Below are 23,192 nucleotides of genomic sequence, written 5' to 3' on the forward strand. Positions count from 1 at the left end.
TCAAGGAAGACTTTGCTAAAACTTTCTGCTCCAAGCTTGTGTCCACTCCACTAGGTACCAGGGTGAAGCAGGAGGACATCAGCATCACCATTGTTTCACACTTAAATGTCATTTAGAAAGGATAATGACCGCAGAGACTTTACGAACCCACCCAGCCAGAGCTGGTATGAATCAAAGTGACACGACCGCCCTCCTCTCATCCCCCTTCCTGTCATGGTAGCTGTCATTAGAGGTGACAGAAAAAGTGAGGACGAGTCCCAATTGGCACCTTATTCTCTATAAAGTACTCTACTTTAGACCAGTGTCCAATAGGCCCTAGTCAATATGGTGCACTATAGTGAACAATTTAGGGAATATTGTGCCATTTTGGAGGTAGACAGAGACAGCGGGGAAAGGACAGGGCAGGTCTCTCACAGCGCTAATGCCAACAGTGACAATAATCATAGCAACAGGCCTCCGCCACGCACACAGCCACACACACATACACACTCGCAAAAGCACACAGGCATGCACACACGCAAACACACTAAACTGCGTCCTAAGGAGTCTGCAACCACTACTGTTGCTGCTGCCACCACTGCTCAGGTTCAGACCCCCATTGCTGACAGCTGTCAGGCCCAATAGTCGTCAGTCCAAGCCAGGCCCAGAAGTTGCAGGAGCAGTCATGGTGCTGTCTATATCAACCACAGTCACATAATGGGCATGGATGGCAGCTATTTAAGTCTTTTCCACCCAGTGCTCAGAGCGACACATCGTCTGTGTCCCAAAATAAACCCATAGGGCCCTGGTCAAACGTAGTGCACTATATAGGGGATAGGATGGCATTTGGAACACAATCAGAGTCCTTGTTAGTCATCTGTTTAGTAGCTAACAAACTACTCCATCTAGTCAGGAACATCAGGTCATCTAGTCAGGAACATCATGTCATCTAGTCAGGAACATCAGGTCACTAATCAGGAACATCAGGTCATCTAGTCAGGAACATCAGGTCATCTAGTCAGGAACATCAGGTCACTAATCAGGAACATCAGGTCACTAATCAGGAACATCAGGTCACTAGTCAGGAACATCAGGTCATCTAGTCAGGAACATCAGGTCACTAATCAGGAACATCAGGTCACTAGTCAGGAACATCAGGTCATCTAGTCAGGAACATCAGGTCATCTAGTCAGGAACATCAGGTCATCTAGTCAGGAACATCAGGTCATCTAGTCAGGAACATCAGGTCATCTAGTCAAGAACATCAGGTCACTAATCAGGAACATCAGGTCAATAATCAGGAACATCAGGTCAATAATCAGGAACATCAGGTCACTAATCAGGAACATCAGGTCATCTAGTCAAGAACATCAGGTCATCTAGTCAAGAACATCAGGTCACTAATCAGGAACATCAGGTCAATAATCAGGAACATCAGGTCAATAATCAGGAACATCAGTTCACTAATCAGGAACATCAGGTCATCTAGTCAGGAACATCAGGTCATCTAGTCAGGAACATCAGGTCACTAGTCAGGAACATCAGGTCACTAGTCAGGAACATCAGGTCATCTAGTCAGGAACATCAGGTCACTAGTCAGGAACATCAGGTCATCTAGTCAGGAACATCAGGTCACTAGTCAGGAACATCAGGTCACTAGTCAGGAACATCAGGTCACTAGTCAGGAACATCAGGTCACTAGTCAGGAACATCAGGTCATCTAGTCAGGAACATCAGGTCACTAGTCAGGAACATCAGGTCACTAATCAGGAACATCAGGTCACTAATCAGGAACATCAGGTCACTAGTCAGGAACATCAGGTCACTAATCAGGAACATCAGATCACTAATCAGGAACATTGGGTCACTAGTCAGGAACATCGGGTCATCTAGTCAGGAACATCAGGTCACTAATCAGGAACATCAGGTCACTAATCAGGAACATCAGGTCACTAGTCAGGAACATCAGGTCACTAGTCAGGAACATCAGGTCACTAGTCAGGAACATCAGGTCACTAATCAGGAACATCAGGTCATCTAGTCAGGAACATCAGGTCATCTAGTCAGGAACATCAGGTCATCTAGTCAGGAACATCAGGTCACTAATCAGGAACATCAGGTCACTAATCAGGAACATCAGGTCACTAATCAGGAACATCAGGTCACTAATCAGGAACATCAGGTCACTAATCAGGAACATCAGGTCAGGTCACTAGTCAGGAACATCAGGTCATCTAGTCAGGAACATCAGGTCACTCAGGAACATCAGGAACATCAGGTCAGGTCTAGTCAGGAACATCAGGTCACTAATCAGGAACATCAGGTCATCTAGTCAGGAACATCAGGTCATCTAGTCAGGAACATCAGGTCTAATCAGGAACATCAGGTCACTAATCAGGAACATCAGGTCACTAATCAGGAACATCAGGTCATCTAGTCAGGAACATCAGGTCACTAGTCAGGAACATCAGGTCATCTAGTCAGGAACATCAGGTCACTAGTCAGGAACATCAGGTCATCAGGAACATCAGGTCATCTAATCAGGAACATCAGGTCAGGAACATCAGGTCATCTAGTCAGGAACATCAGGTCATCTAGTCAGGAACATCAGGTCATCTAGTCAGGAACATCAGGTCATCTAGTCAGGAACATCAGGTCACTAATCAGGAACATCAGGTCATCTAATCAGGAACATCAGGTCATCTAATCAGGAACATCAGGTCACTAGTCAAGAACATCAGGTCACTAGTCAGGAACATCAGGTCACTAGTCAGGAACATCAGGTCATCTAGTGAGGAACATCAGGTCACTAGTCAGGAACATCAGGTCATCTAGTCAGGAACATCAGGTCACTAGTCAGGAACATCAGGTCATCTAGTCAGGAACATCAGGTCATCTAGACAGGGACATCAGGTCATCTAGTCAGGAACATCAGGTCACTAGTCAGGAACATCAGGTCATCTAGTCAGGAACATCAGGTCATCTAGTCAGGAACATCAGGTCATCTAGTCAGGAACATCAGGTCATCTAGTCAGGAACATCAGGTCATCTAGTCAGGAACATCAGGTCATCTAATCAGGAACATCAGGTCATCTAGTCAGGAACATCAGGTCATCTAGTCAGGAACATCAGGTCATCTAGTCAGGAACATCAGGTCACTAGTCAGGAACATCAGGTCATCTAACATCAGGAACATCAGGTCACTAATCAGGAACATCAGGTCACTATCAGGAACATCAGGTCATCTAGTCAGGAACATCAGGTCACTAGTCAGGAACATCAGGTCATCTAGTCAGGAACATCAGGTCATCTAGTCAGGAACATCAGGTCATCTAGTCAGGAACACCAGGTCATCTAGTCAGGAACATCAGGTCATCTAGTCAGGAACATCAGGTCATCTAGTCAGGAACATCAGGTCACTAATCAGGAACATCAGGTCACTAATCAGGAACATCAGGTCACTAATCAGGAACACCAGGTCATCTAGTCAGGAACATCAGGTCACTAATCAGGAACATCAGGTCATCTAGTCAGGAACATCAGGTCATCTAAGTCAGGAACATCAGGTCATCTAATCAGGAACATCAGGTCATCTAGTCAGGAACATCAGGTCACTAATCAGGAACATCAGGTCACTAATCAGGAACATCAGGTCACTAATCAGGAACATCAGGTCATCTAGTCAGGAACATCAGGTCATCTAGTCAGGAACATCAGGTCATCTAGGTCAGGAACATCAGGTCACTAATCAGGAACATCAGGTCACTAATCAGGAACATCAGGTCATCTAGTCAGGAACATCAGGTCACTAGTCAGGAACATCAGGTCACTAATCAGGAACATCAGGTCACTAATCAGGAACATCAGGTCATCTAGTCAGGAACATCAGGTCATCTAGTCAGGAACATCAGGTCATCTAGTCAGGAACATCAGGTCACTAATCAGGAACATCAGTCTAATCAGGAACATCAGGTCATCTAGTCAGGAACATCAGGTCACTAATCAGGAACATCAGGTCACTAATCAGGAACATCAGGTCATCTAGTCAGGAACATCAGGTCACTAGTCAGGAACATCAGGTTATCTAGTCAGGAAGATCAGGTCACTAATCAGGAACATCAGGTCACTAATCAGGAACATCAGGTCATCTAGTCAGGAACATCAGGTCACTAGTCAGGAACATCAGGTCATCTAGTCAGGGAACATCAGGTCATCTAGTCAGGAACATCAGGTCATCTAGTCAGGAACAACATCAGGTCATCTAGTCAGGAACATCAGGTCATCTAGTCAGGAACATCAGGTCATCTAATCAGGAACATCAGGTCATCTAGTCAGGAACATCAGGTCACTATCAGGAACATCAGGTCATCTAGGAACATCAGGTCATCTAGTCAGGAACATCAGGTCATCTAGTCAGGAACATCAGGTCATCTAGTCAGGAACATCAGGTCATCTAGTCAGGAACATCAGGTCACTAATCAGGAACATCAGGTCATCTAGTCAGGAACATCAGGTCATCTAGTCAGGAACATCAGGTCATCTAGTGAGGAACATCAGGTCACTAGTCAGGAACATCAGGTCATCTAGTCAGGAACATCAGGTCACTAATCAGGAACATCAGGTCATCTAGTCAGGAACATCAGGTCACTAGTCAGGAACATCAGGTCATCTAGTGAGGAACATCAGGTCATCTAGTCAGGAACATCAGGTCATCTAGTCAGGAACATCAGGTCACTAGTCAGGAACATCAGGTCATCTAGTCAGGAACATCAGGTCATCTAGTCAGGAACATCAGGTCATCTAGTCAGGAACATCAGGTCATCTAATCAGGAACATCAGGTCATCTAATCAGGAACATCAGGTCAGGAACATCAGGTCATCTAGTCAGGAACATCAGGTCATCTAGTCAGGAACATCAGGTCACTAATCAGGAACATCAGGTCATCTAGTCAGGAACATCAGGTCATCTAGTCAGGAACATCAGGTCATCTAGTCAGGAACATCAGGTCACTAATCAGGAACATCAGGTCACTAATCAGGAACATCAGGTCACTAGTCAGGAACATCAGGTCACTAGTCAGGAACATCAGGTCATCTAGTCAGGAACATCAGGTCATCTAGTCAGGAACATCAGGTCACTAATCAGGAACATCAGGTCACTAGTCAGGAACATCAGGTCACTAATCAGGAACATCAGGTCACTAGTCAGGAACATCAGGTCATCAGGAACATCAGGTCACTAATCAGGAACATCAGGTCACTAGTCAGGAACATCAGGTCACTAGTCAGGAACATCAGGTCACTAATCAGGAACATCAGGTCACTAATCAGGAACATCAGGTGATCTAGTGAGGAACATCAGGTCATCTAGTCAGGAACATCAGGTCTAATCAGGAACATCAGGTCAGGAACAAGGTCATCAATCAGGAACATCAGGTCATCTAGTCAGGAACATCAGGTCATCTAGTCAGGAACATCAGGTCATCTAGTCAGGAACATCAGGTCATCTAGTCAGGAACATCAGGTCATCTAGTCAGGAACATCAGGTCATCTACATCAGGAACATCAGGTCACTAATCAGGAACATCAGGTCACTAATCAGGAACATCAGGTCATCAGGAACATCAGGTCATCTAGTCAGGAACATCAGGTCACTAATCAGGAACATCAGGTCACTAATCAGGAACATCAGGTCACTAGTCAGGAACATCAGGTCACTAATCAGGAACATCAGGTCACTAATCAGGAACATCAGGTCACTTATCAGGAACATCAGGTCATCTAGTCAGGAACATCAGGTCATCTAGTCAGGAACATCAGGTAATCTAGTCAGGAACATCAGGTCACTAATCAGGAACATCAGGTAATCTAGTCAGGAACATCAGGTCACTAATCAGGAACATCAGGTCACTTATCAGGAACATCAGGTCATCTAGTCAGGAACATCAGGTCATCTAGTCAGGAACATCAGGTCATCTAGTCAGGAACATCAGGTCATCTAGTCAGGAACATCAGGTCATCTAGTCAGGAACATCAGGTCATCTAGTCAGGAACATCAGGTCACTAATCAGGAACATCAGGTCACTAGTCAGGAACATCAGGTCACTAATCAGGAACATCAGGTCACTAATCAGGAACATCAGGTCATCTAGTCAGGAACATCAGGTCATCTAGTCAGGAACATCAGGTCATCTAGTCAGGAACATCAGGTCATCTAGTCAGGAACATCAGGTCATCTAGTCAGGAACATCAGGTGATCTAGTCAGGAACATCAGGTCATCTAGTCAGGAACATCAGGTCACTAATCAGGAACATCAGGTCACTAGTCAGGAACATCAGGTCATCTAGTCAGGAACATCAGGTCACTAATCAGGAACATCAGGTCATCTAATCAGGAACATCAGGTCACTAGTCAGGAACATCAGGTCATCTAGTCAGGAACATCAGGTCACTAATCAGGAACATCAGGTCATCTAGTGAGGAACATCAGGTCATCTAGTCAGGAACATCAGGTCACTAATCAGGAACATCAGGTCATCTAGTCAGGAACATCAGGTCATCTAGTGAGGAACATCAGGTCATCTAGTCAGGAACATCAGGTCATCTAGTCAGGAACATCAGGTCACTAATCAGGAACATCAGGTCAACTAGTCAGGAACATCAGGTCATCTAATCAGGAACATCAGGTCATCTAATCAGGAACATCAGGTCATCTAGTCAGGAACATCAGGTCACTAGTCAGGAACATCAGGTCATCTAATCAGGAACATCAGGTCACTAATCAGGAACATCAGGTCACTAGTCAGGAACATCAGGTCACTAGTCAGGAACATCAGGTCATCTAGTCAGGAACATCAGGTCATCTAGTCAGGAACATCAGGTCATCTAGTGAGGAACATCAGGTCATCTAGTCAGGAACATCAGGTCACTAGTCAGGAACATCAGGTCATCTAGTCAGGAACATCAGGTCATCTAGTCAGGAACATCAGGTCATCAGGAACATCAGGTCAGGAACATCAGGTCACTAATCAGGAACATCAGGTCACTAATCAGGAACATCAGGTCATCTAGTCAGGAACATCAGGTCATCTAGTCAGGAACATCAGGTCATCTAGTCAGGAACATCACTAGTCAGGAACATCAGGTCATCTAGTCAGGAACATCAGGTCATCTATCAGGTCATCAGGAACATCAGGTCATCTAGTCAGGAACATCAGGTCATCAGGAACATCAATCAGGAACATCAGGTCATCTAATCAGGAACATCAGGTCACTAATCAGGAACATCAGGTCACTAATCAGGAACATCAGGTCACTAATCAGGAACATCAGGTCACTAGTCAGGAACATCAGGTCACTAATCAGGAACATCAGGTCACTAGTCAGGAACATCAGGTCACTAGTCAGGAACATCAGGTCACTAGTCAGGAACATCAGGTCATCTAGTCAGGAACATCAGGTCACTAGTCAGGAACATCAGGTCATCTAGTCAGGAACATCAGGTCACTAATCAGGAACATCAGGTCACTAATCAGGAACATCAGGTCATCTAGTCAGGAACATCAGGTCACTAATCAGGAACATCAGGTCACTAATCAGGAACATCAGGTCATCTAGTCAGGAACATCAGGTCACTAGTCTAGTCAGGAACATCAGGTCACTAATCAGGAACATCAGGTCACTAATCAGGAACATCAGGTCATCTAGTCAGGAACATCAGGTCACTAGTCAGGAACATCAGGTAATCTAGTCAGGAACATCAGGTCACTAATCAGGAACATCAGGTCACTAGTCAGGAACATCAGGTCATCTAGTCAGGAACATCAGGTCATCTAGTCAGGAACATCAGGTCATCTAGTCAGGAACATCAGGTCACTAATCAGGAACATCAGGTCACTAGTCAGGAACATCAGGTCACTAGTCAGGAACATCAGGTCACTAATCAGGAACATCAGGTCACTAGTCAGGAACATCAGGTCACTAGTCAGGAACATCAGGTCACTAATCAGGAACATCAGGTCACTAATCAGGAACATCAGGTCACTAGTCAGGAACATCAGGTCACTAATCAGGAACATCAGGTCACTAGTCAGGAACATCAGGTCATCTAGTCAGGAACATCAGGTCACTAATCAGGAACATCAGGTCACTTATCAGGAACATCAGGTCACTCGTCAGGAACATCAGGTCACTAGTCAGGAACATCAGGTCATCTAGTCAGGAACATCAGGTCACTAATCAGGAACATCAGGTCATCTCAAGTCAGGAACAACTAATCAGAACATCAGGTCTAGTGAGGAACATCAGGTCATCTAGTCAGGAACATCAGGTCATCTAGTCAGGAACATCAGGTCACTAATCAGGAACATCAGGTCACTAATCAGGAACATCAGGTCACTAATCAGGAACATCAGTTCACTAATCAGGAACATCAGGTCACTAATCAGGAACATCAGGTCATCTAGTCAGGAACATCAGGTCACTAGTCAGGAACATCAGGTAATCTAGTCAGGAACATCAGGTCATCTAGTCAGGAACATCAGGTAATCTAGTCAGGAACATCAGGTCACTAATCAGGAACATCAGGTCACTAATCAGGAACATCAGGTCATCTAGTCAGGAACATCAGGTCACTAATCAGGAACATCAGTTCACTAATCAGGAACATCAGTTCACTAATCAGGAACATCAGGTCATCTAGTCAGGAACATCAGGTCACTAGTCAGGAACATCAGGTAATCTAGTCAGGAACATCAGGTCACTAGTCAGGAACATCAGGTCACTAATCAGGAACATCAGGTCACTAATCAGGAACATCAGGTCATCTAATCAGGAACATCAGGTCACTAGTCAGGAACATCAGGTCATCTAGTCAGGAACATCAGGTCACTAGTCAGGAACATCAGGTCATCTAGTCAGGAACATCAGGTCACTAATCAGGAACATCAGGTCACTAGTCAGGAACATCAGGTCATCTAGTCAGGAACATCAGGTCACTAGTCAGGAACATCAGGTCACTAGTCAGGAACATCAGGTCACTAGTCAGGAACATCAGGTCATCTAATCAGGAACATCGGGTCACTAGTCAGGAACATCAGGTCATCTAGTCAGGAACATCAGGTCACTAGTCAGGAACATCAGGTCATCTAGTCAGGAACATCAGGTGGCATTCCAATGGCACTCAATTCTCTATTTAGTACACTACATTTGGCCAAGGTCCCATAAGGCAGAATAAAGAGAATAAGGTTCTATTTTGGGCAAAAACCTTTTCTACACATTCTTGTATTCATTATATTCCAGGAAGAGAGCAGTAGGAGCAGAGACAGACCATCTGCTTAAGGACTGGAGTTGTGGGTGTGTCGGTTCAGCTAGCTAATACACTGGTATAACATCCTGCTGTGTGTCTGTGTGTAGCCATTGACAGTCAACTCCATAAGCGTGATTCCTGTCCTCAACCAATCAGACACAGACACACAGCACCACACTGTGGTCTTGGAGGTCACCCTCCTCGTCTTCTAATGACTCTGGGGCTCAAGCTGAGACTATTTGGGGACCAGCTCGGGTCGGAAAACAGTGACCCTGCTCTGGGCACAGTGGCTCCCTCAGACTCCCTCCCTCCAACTCTGCCTGTCTGTCAGTCAATGTGTGTGTGTATGTGTGTGTTCTCACAGTCTGTACTCACTGCCAGACCACACAACAACCAGGAGCAAGTAGAACGTCCTGTACTAGTTACCTAGCAACCTTTGGCTGAAAGTTTCCTTATGCGAGTGTGGAGACTTCGCAAACCGGAACTCCCAATTTATAACACATATGGACCCCGAAAATAAATCACTCAGCTGACCAGATTACACAAGCTTTTAGTTCTGGGTTAACCAATATTACAACAATACCACAGCATGCCAAGAGGTTTGCGTTGTCAATAATCACTTTATTCATCAATTGTACAAGTTCCAACCAAAACATGACTTCCCTTTATCCAACGGCCCCTCCAGAAGACCACACAGGTTGGAGCAGGGAGGCTGCCAGCTGGGCGGCCATGGAGCAGTTGCTGTGGGAGGTTAAGTGTCTTGATCAAGGGCTCAAATGGAGGCAATGGCATCTAGGATTAGATACCTGCAACCCTCCAGTTTCCACCTCATTTCCTGACATGTTTCAGAACACATCAGAACACCTCAGGATGAATGTTTCAGAACCCCTCAGGATGAATGTTTCAGAACTCAGGATGAATGTTTCAGAACCCCAGAACCTCAGGATGAATGTTTCAGAACCCCAGGATGAATGTTTCAGAACCCCTCAGGATGAATGTTTTTCAGGATGAATGTTTCAGAACCCCAGGATGAATGTTTCAGGATGAATGTTTCAGAACACCTCAGGATGAATGTTTCAGAACCCCTCAGGATGAATGTTTCAGAACCCCTCAGGATGAATGTTTCAGAACCCCTCAGGATGAATGTTTCAGAACCCCCTAAATCTGTCCCAATACCCTCACAACCATGTGTTTCACTACTCCAGCAAAGGTAAGGTTTTGGTTCCTTTAATTAAGGTGGTGGCAGCTCAGTTGCCACTAGTTTTAGTGTTACAAGAACTTAATTGTTTTTACAGTGAAATATAATCACATTATGAATTATATTGTTTTGTCATGTTTTGGAGCATGATATGATACAGTTGAAGTCAGAAGTTTACATACACTTAGGTTGTAGTCATTAAAACTTGTTTTCAACCACTCCACAAATTTCTTGTTAACAAACTATAGTTTGGCAAGTCGGTTAGGAAATACACTTTGTGCATGACACAAGTAACTTTTCCAATAATTGTTTACAGACAGATTTTTTCACTAATAATTCACTGTATCACAATTCCAGTGGGTCAGAAGTTAACATACACTCAATTGGCTGTGACTTTAAACAGCTTGGAAAATTCCAGAAAATGATGTCATGGCTTTAGAAGCATTCAATAGGCTAATTGACATCATTTGAGTAAATTGGAGGTGTACCTGCGGATGTATTTCAAGGCCTACCGTCAAACTCAGTGCCTCTTTTCTTGACATCATGGGAAAATCAAAAGAAATCAGCCAAGTCTTCAGACAAAAAATGGTTGACCTCCATAAGTCTGGTTCATCCTTGGGAGCAATTTCCAAACGCCTGAAGGTACCACATTCATCTGTACAAACAATAGTATGCAAATATAAACATAATGGGACCACGCAGCTGTCATATCGCTCAGGAAGGAGACGTGTTCTGTCTCCTAGAGATGAACGTACTTTGGTTTTAAAAGTACAAATCAATCCCAGAACAACAGCAAAGGACCTTGTGAAGATGCTGGAGGAGACAGGTGCAAAAGTATCTGTACCACAGTAAAACAAGTCCTATATCGACACAATCTGAAAGGCTGCTCAGCAAGGAAGAAGCCACTGCTCCAAAATCACCATAAAAAAGCCAGACTACAGTTCGCAACTGCACGTGGGGACAAAGATTGTACTTTTTGGAGAAATGTCCTCTGGTCTGGTGAAACAAAAATAGAACTGTTTGGCCATTATGACAATCGTTATGTTTGGAGGAAAAAGGGGGTGGCTTGCAAGCTGAAGAACACCATCGCAACCATGATGCAGCATCATGTTGTGGGGGTGCTTGCTGCAGTAGGGACTGGTGCATTCACAAAATAGATGGCATCATGAGGTAGGAAAATTGTGGATATATTTAAGCAACATCTCAAGACATCATTCAGGAAGTTAAAGCTTGGTCACAAATGGGTCTTCCAAATGGACAATGACCCCAAGCATACTTCCAAAGTTGTGGCAAAATGGCTCAAGGACAACAAAGTCAAGGTATTGGAGTGGCAATCACAAAACCCAGACCTCAATCCTACAGAAAATGTGTGGGCAGAACTGAAAAAGCGTGTGCAAGAAAGGAGGCCTAAAAACCTGACTCAGTAACACCAGCTCTGTCAGGAAGAATGGGCCAAAATTCACTCAAGTTATTGTGGGAAGCTTGTGGAACGCTACCCGAAACGTTTGACCCCAGTTAAACAATTTAATGGCAATGCTACCAAATACTAATTGAGTGTATGTAAACGTATGACCCATTGGGACTGTGATGAAAGAAATAAAAGCTGAAATAAATCATTCTCTACTATTATTCTAACATTTTACATATTTTAAAATTAAGTGTTGATCCTAACTGACCTAAAACGAGGAATTTTTACTAGGATTAAATGTCAGGATTTGTGAAAAACTGAGTTTAAATATACTTCACTAAAGTGTATGTAAAACTTCCTACGTCAACTGTATATGCCACTTAGCAGACGCTTTAATCCAAGGCATATATATTTATTTTACATATGGATGGTCCCAGGAATCCAACACACTATCCTGGCATCGCAAGAGCCATAGTCTACCAATTGAGGTACAGAGGACCATGGCCACCTACATTGGCTGGCGGAGATCTTTGTGGGCTATACTCGGCTTTGTCTCAGGATGGGAAGTTGGTGGTTGAAGATATCCCTCTAGTGGTGTGGGGGCTGTGCTTCGGCAAAGTGGGTGGGGTTATATCCTTCCTGTTTGGCCCTGTCCGGGTTATCATCGGATGGGGCCACAGTGTCTCCTGACCCCTCCTGTCTCAGCCTCCAGTATTTATGCTGCAGTAGTTTGTGTTGGGGGGCTAGGGTCAGTTTGTTATATCTGAAGTACTTCTCCTGTCCTATCCGGTGTCCTGTGTGAATTTAAAACCTTTTACGGGATGCTGTACCTGTACAGGAACCAAATCAGCGGAAATTCCAGAGCGCCAACTAATTGTACTCGATACAACTCAAACTTTCATTAAAACTCACATGCAAGGTACTCAATTAAAGCCACACTCGTTGTGAATATAGCCAACATGTCAGATTTGTAAAATGCTTTTCGGCGAAAGCACGAGAAGCTATTATCTGATAGCATGCAGCCCCAGAAACACACAAAGGGGACGAAAGCAAAGAAATTAGCGTACCCAAAACGCAGAAATAAAATATAAAACATTCATTACCTTTGACGAGCTTCTTTGTTGGCACTCCTATATGTCCCATAAACATCACAATTGGGTCTTTTTTTTTTCGATTAAATCGGTCCATATATACCCAAAATGTCCATTTATGAACACCGAGAAATCCATGGAAAAAGTCACGTTTCCGAACGCGACGTCATTTTATAAAATTCATAAAGTTGCCTATAAACTTTGACAAAACACTTCAACCTACTTCTGTAATCCAAGTGTAGGTATTAGTAAACGTTAATAAACCATCAAATTGATCACGGAGAGATCTGTATTCAATAGCTAGAAGTTTTCAAAACGAAGTCCATTTTTTCACCGACATTATTTCCGGGTGAGCACCTGAAGACAGGATGTGCTATTCAGTGATCTGACCAAGGATAAAGCAACCTGGAAATCACAACACTGGAGACATCGTGTGGAAGCTGTAGGAATTGCAAGCACAGTTCCATCATTTATGGCAAGCCATAGACAATACAGAGACTGGCGGATGGATTTTTTCTTTGGCGATTTTGTGATCAGGTTTCTTGCGATTTTGACCACGGAACTCGTTCTGTTATAGTCACAGACACAATTGAACCAGTTCTAGAAACTTCAGAGTGTTTTCTATGCACACATACTAATCATATGCATATACTATATTCCTGACATGAGTAGCAGGACATTGAAATGTTGCGCGATTTTTAACAGAATGTTGAAAAAAGTAGCCCGATCTCCAAGAGGTATGCTCTCTCTAATTCTCTCTTTCTTTCTCTCTCTCTGAGGACCTGAGCCCTAGGACCATGCATCAGGACGACCTGTCATGATGACTCCTTCCTGTCCCCAGTCCAGCTGGCCGTGCTGCTGCTCCAGTTTCAACTGTTCTGCCTGTGATTATTATTATTTGACCATGCTGGTCATTTATGAACATTTAAACATCTTGGCCATGTTCTGTTATAATCTACACCCGGCACAGCCGGAAGAGGACTGGCCACCCCACATAGCCTGGATCCTCTCTAGGTTTCTTCCTAGATTTTGGCCATTCTAGGGAGTTTTTCCTAGCCACCGTGCTGCTACACCTGCATTGCTTGCTGTTTGGGGTTTTAGGCTGGGTTTCTGTACAGCACTTTGAGATATCAGCTGATGTATGAAGGGCTATATAAATACATTTGATTTAATTTTATTTGGTTTGTTGTGTTTTAGCTGTGGGCTGTGTCATAGTATATCTGATGGCTGTGTCATAGTATATCTGATGGCTGTGTCATACTATATCTGTGGGCTGTGTCATAGTATATCTGATGGCTGTGTCATACTATATCTGTGGGCTGTGTCATAGTATATCTGATGGCTGTGTCATAGTATATCTGATGGCTGTGTCATACTATATCTGTGGGCTGTGTCATAGTATATATGTGGGCTGTGTCATAGTATATCTGGGCTGTGTCATAGTATATCTGATGGCTGTCATACTATATCTGTGGGCTGTGTCATAGTATATCTGATGGTGGGTCATAGTATATCTGATGGCTGTGTCATAACATAACTGTGTCATAACATAACTGTGGATTGGCACTATAGTATGTGGTGTGCCCTGCATTGTAATGTTATGAACACATTGTATTGTAATGCAGATTTATCAGGAGGTGAAGGGAACCTGAGGGTGCTAGAATTTTTGGAAACCAACAGGTAGTGCAGACCATCACATATGGAGAGGAGACGGAACAGAACATCCCCCCATGTAGGGCTAAGAGTTAGTGTGATTATCAGTGTTAAAGGACGGTCTGGCATACTAACACAAAGGTAATCAGTATGCAAATCATAATATTATGGTGTTATTGATTAAATAAAATGATTCAGATACTGACACAGTTAAACTGCTAATGTATGTTATATGGGTGGTACTGAAGGAGAGAGCGAAAGAAAGAGTGAGAAGGGGGCGAAAGAGAAACGCATACATCATACAGAATGCTGATAAAGGAGGCTTAGGTAGAAGTAACTGAATATCCTGAATATCCATGGACAACGAGCTAAGTCATAGTCCTGGAAGAGAGAACTGAACAGAAGAGAACAGAATAGGGCAGATTCAGTAGATTACGTGGGATTTCTTCCTCCCTCCCAACGCTTGCCTAGGTGTTTGTGAGTGGAAGTGTGCCGGGCAGCGGAACAAAACCCTCACTTCAGTCTCTGAGACGTGCCCAGCTTTGAAATTGAGTCCTTCAATCCTCAAAAGAGGTGAGGAGTGAGAAGGGGAACGAGGAGAGAGGGGGAGTGAAGGAGGAGAGAGAGAGTAGTGAAGGAGAACACAAAGAGAAAGGGAGAAGGAGAGGGAGTGAAGGGGAAAGAGGTAACAGAAGAGAAAGGTAGAGCAGCCGTGGCGGGGTACATAGCAGGAGGAGGAGAGCAGTCAAGTGGATCGGACAGGGTCCCTGTATATTTTCATGCATAATTAAAACTCCACCTGTTCAGAGGGGGAGAGAGAGAGGATGAAGAGAAAGAGGAGAGAAAGGGGAGAGAGAGAGAGAGTGCAAGAGAAAGAGAAAGAGGAGAGAAAGGGGAGAGAGAGCGAGAGGGAGAGAGATGGTCAGAGAGAGAGAGAGAGTGATAAGGTTGTAAGGGTGGGTAGACTGAACACATGTTAGCATGATTACCTCTTCATACGTATAGAGCTGCTTGTGTTTGTTTGTGTGTGCATGTGTGTGTGTTGGTGCGCATATACAAATCATATTGTATAACCAGAAGGAGACCAATTTAAATGTACAAAGTGACTCAAAATATTGGCCAAAAACTGTTTACCATACATATCACCCTTATAAATATAGTATCTGTGAAATAGGTTCAACATTTTGACAATGCTATCCCTGTCGTTATCTTTCATCAATGTAAATCAGAGGTGGGCAAATGTCAGCCAGTAGACCCGCGGATCAATTTCCAAAAACTCAGTCGGTGTTTCAACGTAATGTTAAGAGTTAGAATAGTAGAATAAAATAGTAGAATACACCAGGTGGAATTTCTAAACGTGGTTGTACATCAGCAGCTTTTCTCTTGATATGCCAGTCATCATCAGTCACTTAATTAGCCCATGTCAGCTAAAACATTTTTGATTCATAAGTTAGTCTAGCCAGAAACCTAAACTTGTAGTAATCATGGTCGAATTAGTCACTCTCACTCAGATATCATATTAAAAACTGCAAATGATTCTCACCACCCTATGGCAAATAGACCAAATATTCATTAAGATTTTGCAATTTATAACTCATTTACACCTCATGGAAAATGGGTAGAATAAAAGGGCCGTCTCTGACTGCATATGTTAGTATGGATGTGGTTCTGCTGACCTACAAGCCACTGCTGTCGCTCAAATATGTTGTGGCCCTTAAAGTTTACACATCCCTGATGTACATAATGAGCCGAATGGACCACAGCTCTGTATGTCACCACCTCTCAGAGATCCATGACTACATTGGGGTGAATATATTGATTTTGGTCTCCGGTGAGATTCTGTATAGAGATCTACTGTATCTCTTTGTGGTTGATACTGTGGGGGTGTTTACTGAACCTACCATAAAACAGACCCATCTAAATGAATAAAGAGATACAGGGTTACCTCACTCACTGTTATCCCACATATACTCATATCACCTTGCCTCGTGTAGCTTTATGCATGTCATGTCTCTGAAGAGTTGTGTGTATCAACAGGTGTTTTAGCTCTCGTTTAAATGTGGCACTTCAACTCCCACATGGGCTCCTTAAAGGTTCCATGGGCTGGGCGATGACTTAACATGTCATTCCCATTCCCCAGTGCATTGCTCCAAGACGTGTGTTAGTGTGTCTGCTCCCACCCTCCACTTCCTAGTGTCTTTGGAGCTAATTTCAAATAGGGGAGGGAGCAAGTTCAAACGCCCTGTAGCCGGCTGCTTGCCTTTCAACGAACCTACAGATTGGGGTGTTTCTTCCATACTTCATTTATCTCTTTAAAAGGAGGATGATGATGTGTTTGTTTTCTCAGCTTTAGCGCCACGGGCTGCTGGAAATGGTTTCTTAGGTGACATCACCAAATGGGGTTTGGTTTAACACACTTAGGGAACAATGTATTGGTATCTGAAGTGTTAATTCCTCTTCTGTGCCCTTCAGTTCATACTCAGTACACTATTTGGGTTGTTTCTAGGAGCTCTCTGATAACATGTATCTGACTGTCTTTAGGGATTTGACATCCCATTCATGTAAGTTGAATTACAGTTTACATCTCCATATTATGCCATGTTATTACCACTTTATTCCGTGCTATAATGTAAAGTGCAACCTGCATGTCAGAGTAGGAGTATCAAAATCAGTCTTATGTGAATAAAGCAGTTGATTCTGTCTCCATACAGTACTATACAAGTCCTGCTTGGTGACTTTGAGAAGTCACAGTGAAGTCACGGTGCTCATAGTGAGTGTCACGCAGGCTGCGTCTGGATGTGTTGTGTTGTGTTTGACAGTGATGGTTTGTGACAGCGCGGCACTCTCTTGTCAGTCTCAATGATGAGCTACCCCCGCAAGGTACGTACATCACAATCACCACAACAAAACTCCATGACACTCGAAACACAGTGGAAGACCTGAATGAGAGAGGATAGACGGACTGAAATGGGAAATAAGTTACCACATACCACACATATGTGTGTAAGAATACACAAAAACTAGAAATCAAATCAAATCCAATTTCATTTGTGACATTCTTCCTAAACAGTAGGTGAAGACTAACAGTGAAATTATTACTCCTGGGTCCTTTTCCAACAATGCAAATTAAAGATAAAGATAATAAAAAAACATAGAAATAGTGACCCGAGGAAACAATAAACAGTGAATAACAAAAACAAGTAAAAATAACATGGCTGTATACAGGGAGTACCAGTACCGTGTCAACGTGCAGCGGTATGAGGTCATTGAGGTAGTTATGTACATATAGGTAAGGATAAAGTGACTAGGCAGCAGAATATATAATAGACTAAGCTGCAGTGTGTGTGTGTGTTGCGTCACTAAGCATGTGTGTGCATGTTATGTGCGTGTGGTTGTATGTAGTGTGTGGGTGTGGATGTGTGTGTTGGGGTGTCAGTGTAAGTATGTGTGAATGTGTGGTAGAGCCCAGTGTGTGTGCAGTGTCAGTTCAAGAGAGTGAGTGCAAAAAAGGGTAAATGTAGATAGTCCGGGTAGCCATTTGATTAGCTATTTAGCAGTCTTATATAGCAGTCTAATGGTTTGCGGGTAGAAGCTGTTCAGGGTCCTGTTGGTTCCAGACTTGGTGCACTGGCTGGAGTCTTATTAAGTTTGTTGGTGTTTCCTCTGAAATCACCTGGTATAGAGGTCCTGGATGGCAGGGAGTTCGGCCCAGTGATGTACTGGCCCTTACTCACCACCCTCTGTAGCGCCTTGCGGTTGGGTGCCTTGCAGTTGCCATACCAAGCGGTGATGCAGCCAGTTAAGCTGCTCTGAATTGTGCCGCTGTAGGACTGTTTGAGGACATGAGGGCCTATCCTAAATATTTTCAGCCTCCTGAGGGGGAATAGCTGTTGTCGCTCTCTCTTCACAACTGTGTTGGTTTGTCTGCACCATGTTAATTCCTTAGTGATGTTATGCGGATGTAGCCTGTGTAAAGTTCTTACTCACATAGGCTACGGAAGGTGAGATCACACGGTCATCCGGAACAGCTGGTGCTCTCATGCATAGTTCAGTGTTGCTTGAACAGTGATTGTGTGTGTATTATCTTGGTTTCTTTCTTCTTGGTTTCTACTCTGATCTCTCTCATCCACCCAAAGACAGGTGCATGTCATAACCACTATACATACAATCTACCTGCAGGCTACCAGACATAAGGTCATATTTCAACATGAAACAATTCTTAGAAAACAACTGGGGCATAGTCTCATACAAAAAGGTCAAGCTTTGGATGGTCAACTAACATTAACACAGGGGGGTAGATGTCTGTGTATACAGGAGACCACATGAGAGCCATCGCATGTTTTTAGGTCTCAGATAAGAAATGAAAAGATACTACAGTAAATCAGCTGTGCCTCAATGCTTTTCTCTTGTCGAACACTGAGGCATTTGCTCTCAATTACATTTTTTCAACTCAATATTTCTCACTAAGGATGGTTCTGTCAGTGCAAGGGCAGACAGACAAACTCTTCTGCAGAATGTGATTGTGTGTGTCAGCATTTCTTAATCTGGCTTCTCTGAAAACACATAGACTAACATGATTTTGACTCTGTCCGCTTAATGTTGTGAAACACACTTTCTGAATCTCTGATTTTCTGAGTGTGTATGTGTGCGTACGTGTCTGTGCATATGTGCGTGTGCGTGTGCATGTGCGTGTGTGTGCTTGCATGCATGCATTTGTGTGTACGTGTGTATGCATACTCTTATGCAGAGATAAGCATGGGAAACACTGGATACACTGATTAACTAAACACAAAGATCTCCACTTCATCAAAGTAGTCTTCAGACAAATAATGTACTTTCTGCATGGTGGCATATAAAATGCGATCTACACAAAACACAATTAGAGTGAGGAAATGAGACAAGGCTCTCCACAGGTCTCCGTGGCTGTGGGTCTATAGAGATGCATCCCAAATGGAACCCTTTTCCCTTTACAGTGCACTATATAGGGCCCTGTTTAAAGTAGTGCACTATATAGGGAATAGGGTTTCATCCTGGTCTATAGATCCCAGGGCAGAAGGAAAGAAAGTGTTGCCAGCCATGCTGAGTAGCACTCCTCAGGTGTGTGTGTGTGTGTGTGTGTGTGTGTGTCTCTTGTGCTTATTAGGGACGGTAGAGAGGGAGAATACACTAGAAGGCTGGAATCAGGGAGGTGGTCCCAGCAGATTCTGTCCCCTTTCATCCTCTTCTCTCCCTCTCTCCACAGGGCCGGAGTAGAGGATGAGAAGGGAGGAGATAAAAGGAGAGGAGAGAAAGAAAGCGATGGGGGCTGTTAAAGACCTGTACCTCAAACGAACGCGCCCGCCACACACACACACTCCTTATGAGTCACACATGCATTCCCACACCTCTAAATCTGGGTAAGCGGCTTGATTTAAGTAACAGGGAGAATGAAGAGATCGTTGTCGCTCTGCATGACGTCTGGCTTTCATCCTCTCTGCTACACTGTTAGGCTGGTGGGTAGAAACAGAGGCTACACCCTAAATGGCACTACTTTTGAGCAGTGCCTATAAAGAGGTTGGATGTTGTCACACTAATCTGTTTCAACTGTCTTATGCTTGTCTCCACCTCCCTCCAGGTGTCTCCCATTTTCCCCATCATCCCCATTTATATGCATTTTCTGTCTGTTGCCAGTTCATCCTACCAGCGTGTTCCCGTGTTTCCCATGCTCTAATTCTGACCTTTCTGCCTGTCCTGACCCTGACCCTGCCGTCCTGTACCTGCCTGACTCTGATTTGGATTAAGAATCTTTACCTGCCTTGACCTACCAATTGCCTGCTGTCTTGTACCTGCCTGACTCTGATTTGGATTACGACCTTTTGCCTGCCCCTTGTCCTATAATAATCTCTGAGACTCGTGCAATCCACCTCCTGTGTCTCCATCCCGGTCTTAGCCTTAATCCTGATAGTACGAACTGGCCATTACTGACCCAGTAGACTCGGAACAGCACTGCAATGCTGTTTCCTCCTCCATGACCGTGCCTTCAATACATTGCTGGAGCAATTCCACGGATTGTCTGTTAGGCAGCCAGCCACTACAGTAATCTCCCAGGCCCTTGGTAACCTTGCTGTCAGCAGCGCGTATCTCCAGCCCACCCCGGCTTCCTGAGAACCCCACTTACCTCCTCCGGAATGCTTCGCTGGAGATTCAAGAACCTGCCGTGTGTTTCTCTCCCAGTCCTCCCTCATCTTCGAGCTACAGTCCTAGTTCTTTCCCTCAGACCGCTCGAAGATAGAGCATCTTATAACGCTAATGTCCGGGAGGGCTCTCGCCTGGGCTACTACGGTGTGGGAACAATCTGCCGTATGCTGCAGTCTGGAGGAGTTTGTGGCGAAGGTGAAAAAGTTGATTGTTTCTCCGTTGCCCAGGAGAGAGGCTGCTCGGAAGCTAGTCCTGCTTGGTCAAGACTCCCGCAGAGTGGCAGACTATGAAGTTGACTTATGCACGTTGGCTGTCGAGAATGTCTGGAACCCGGAATCCCTGGAACCCGGATTATCAGAGGATGTTAAAGATTAGCTTGCAACCCAGGAGCTGCCCACTCGACTCACTCAACGCATTGACCAATTGGATCTATGGGTGGCTACGGGAACATATAAGGGAGAGGAGTTCTGATTCCGGTCTCACACGCTTGACCAAGGATCCCACCTTGCCTCAAAGGAATTCCGGAAGTCCCCGGTGTCTACGTTCCGAGGAATCCCAGGTTACCCGAGTTCCCCCGGGAATCTCCGAGGCCTGCCGACTCGCAGAGCTAGATTGTCTCCTGCTGAACATTTACGCAGACTTAACACCAAGAGTTGTCTGTATTGTGGGACTACAGGTCATTACGTGTCTACCTGTCCATTAATAGACCAGGCCCATCAGTAGGTACGAGCACGCTGGTGGGCCATACGGAGAATTTTCCATCTCCTCTTACTCATACCGCTCTCCATGCCATCCTGCTGTCTAGTGACCGGTCGAAATCTCTCCAGGTACTCATTGACTCTGGGGCAGACGAGAGTTTTATGTACACTACCCTGGTGTCAGAGCTGGGTATCCTTACTCAACCCCTCTCCATTCCCACGGATGTCAGAGCACTGGATGTGCGCTCTATAGGCAGAGTCACCCACAATAAGACTCCTATCAACCTGCAGTTTATGCTCATCAATTATCCTCAGGTACCCGTGGTTTTCATGGCCCCAGGGACACAATCCCTTTATTGACTGGATTGCTGGTAAAATATATATATCCTTATAGTCTTCCAGATCAATGGACTTCTGGTGGAAGTCCAACTTCCAGTCAGAGCGAGCCAATTAGGACCTGGAGACTACTCTTTGTTTTAATTTATTTTACTTATTTCACCTTTATTTAACCAGGTAGTCCAGTTGAGAACAAGTTCTCATTTGCAACTGCAACCTGGCCAAGATAAAGCAAAGCAGTTCGACACATACAACAACACAGAGAATAAACAAACATACAATCAATAATACAATAGAAATAGAAATACAATAGAAAAATCTATATACAGCATGTGCTAATGAGGTAGGATAAGAGAGGTAATGCAATAAATAGGCCATGGTGGTGAAATAATTACAATTTCAAAATTAAACACTGAAATGATAGATGTGCAGAAGATGAATGTGCAAGTTCAGATACTGGGGTGCAAAGGAGTAAGATACATAAATAAATACAGTACGGGAATGAGGTAGATTGGATGGGCTATTTACAGATAAGCTACAGGTGCAGTGATCTGTCAGCTGCTCTGACAGCTGGTGCTTAAAGCTAGTGAGGGCAACGGAGGGCAGTGACTACGGTGAGACACTTGTTTCTGGACAGTTGCATTTTTAGAAGTAGAAGCTCGGAATGTTTTGGTACAGACCTGGATATTAAGACAGAACTCTGCAGGCTATCTCTGCAACACCGCCCCCTTTGGAAGTTCTATCTTGGATGAAAATGTTATAGTTAGGGATGGAAATTTCAAGGGTTTTGGTGGTTTTCCTAAGGCCAGTAGTTAGACACGGCTAAGACATCCGCGTTGGCAGAATGTGCTAAAGCAGTGAATAAAGCACACTTAGGGAGTAGGCTTCTAATGTTAACATGCATGAAACCAAGGCTTTTACGGTTACAGGAGTCAACAAATGAGAGCACCTGGGGAGTAGTAGTGGAGCTAGGCACTGCAGGTCTTGGATTAACCTCTACATCACCAGAGAAACAGAGGATAAGTAGGATAAGGGTACGGCTAAAGGCTTTAAGAACTGGCCGTCTAGCATGTTCGGAACAGAGAGAAAGGGAGCAGGTTTCCAAGCACGATAGCATAGATTCAAGGCATAATGTACAGACAAAGGTATGGTAGGAAGAGAGTACATTGGGTAAACCTAGGCATTGAGTAATTATGAGAGAGTAATAGTCTCTAGAGACGTTTAAACCAGGTGATGTCATCAAATATGTGGGAGCTTGAACAACCTGGTTGGTTAAAGGCATTTTGAGCAGGGCTAGAGGCACTACAGTGAAATAAGACCGTAATCACAAACCAGGACAGTAATG

The 23,192-nt window shown here is 44.2% G+C and overlaps 1 protein-coding gene across 1 annotated transcript in view; it reads right to left on the reverse strand.

The window, feature by feature from the left end:
• Positions 1-23,192, reverse strand: part of LOC135547567 (receptor tyrosine-protein kinase erbB-4-like) — a 638,243-nt gene that overhangs the window by 256,701 nt on the left and 358,350 nt on the right. The window lies entirely within an intron of this gene.

This window comes from Oncorhynchus masou, chromosome 10, assembly GCF_036934945.1.
Source record: "Oncorhynchus masou masou isolate Uvic2021 chromosome 10, UVic_Omas_1.1, whole genome shotgun sequence".
Lineage (NCBI taxonomy): Eukaryota > Metazoa > Chordata > Actinopteri > Salmoniformes > Salmonidae > Oncorhynchus > Oncorhynchus masou.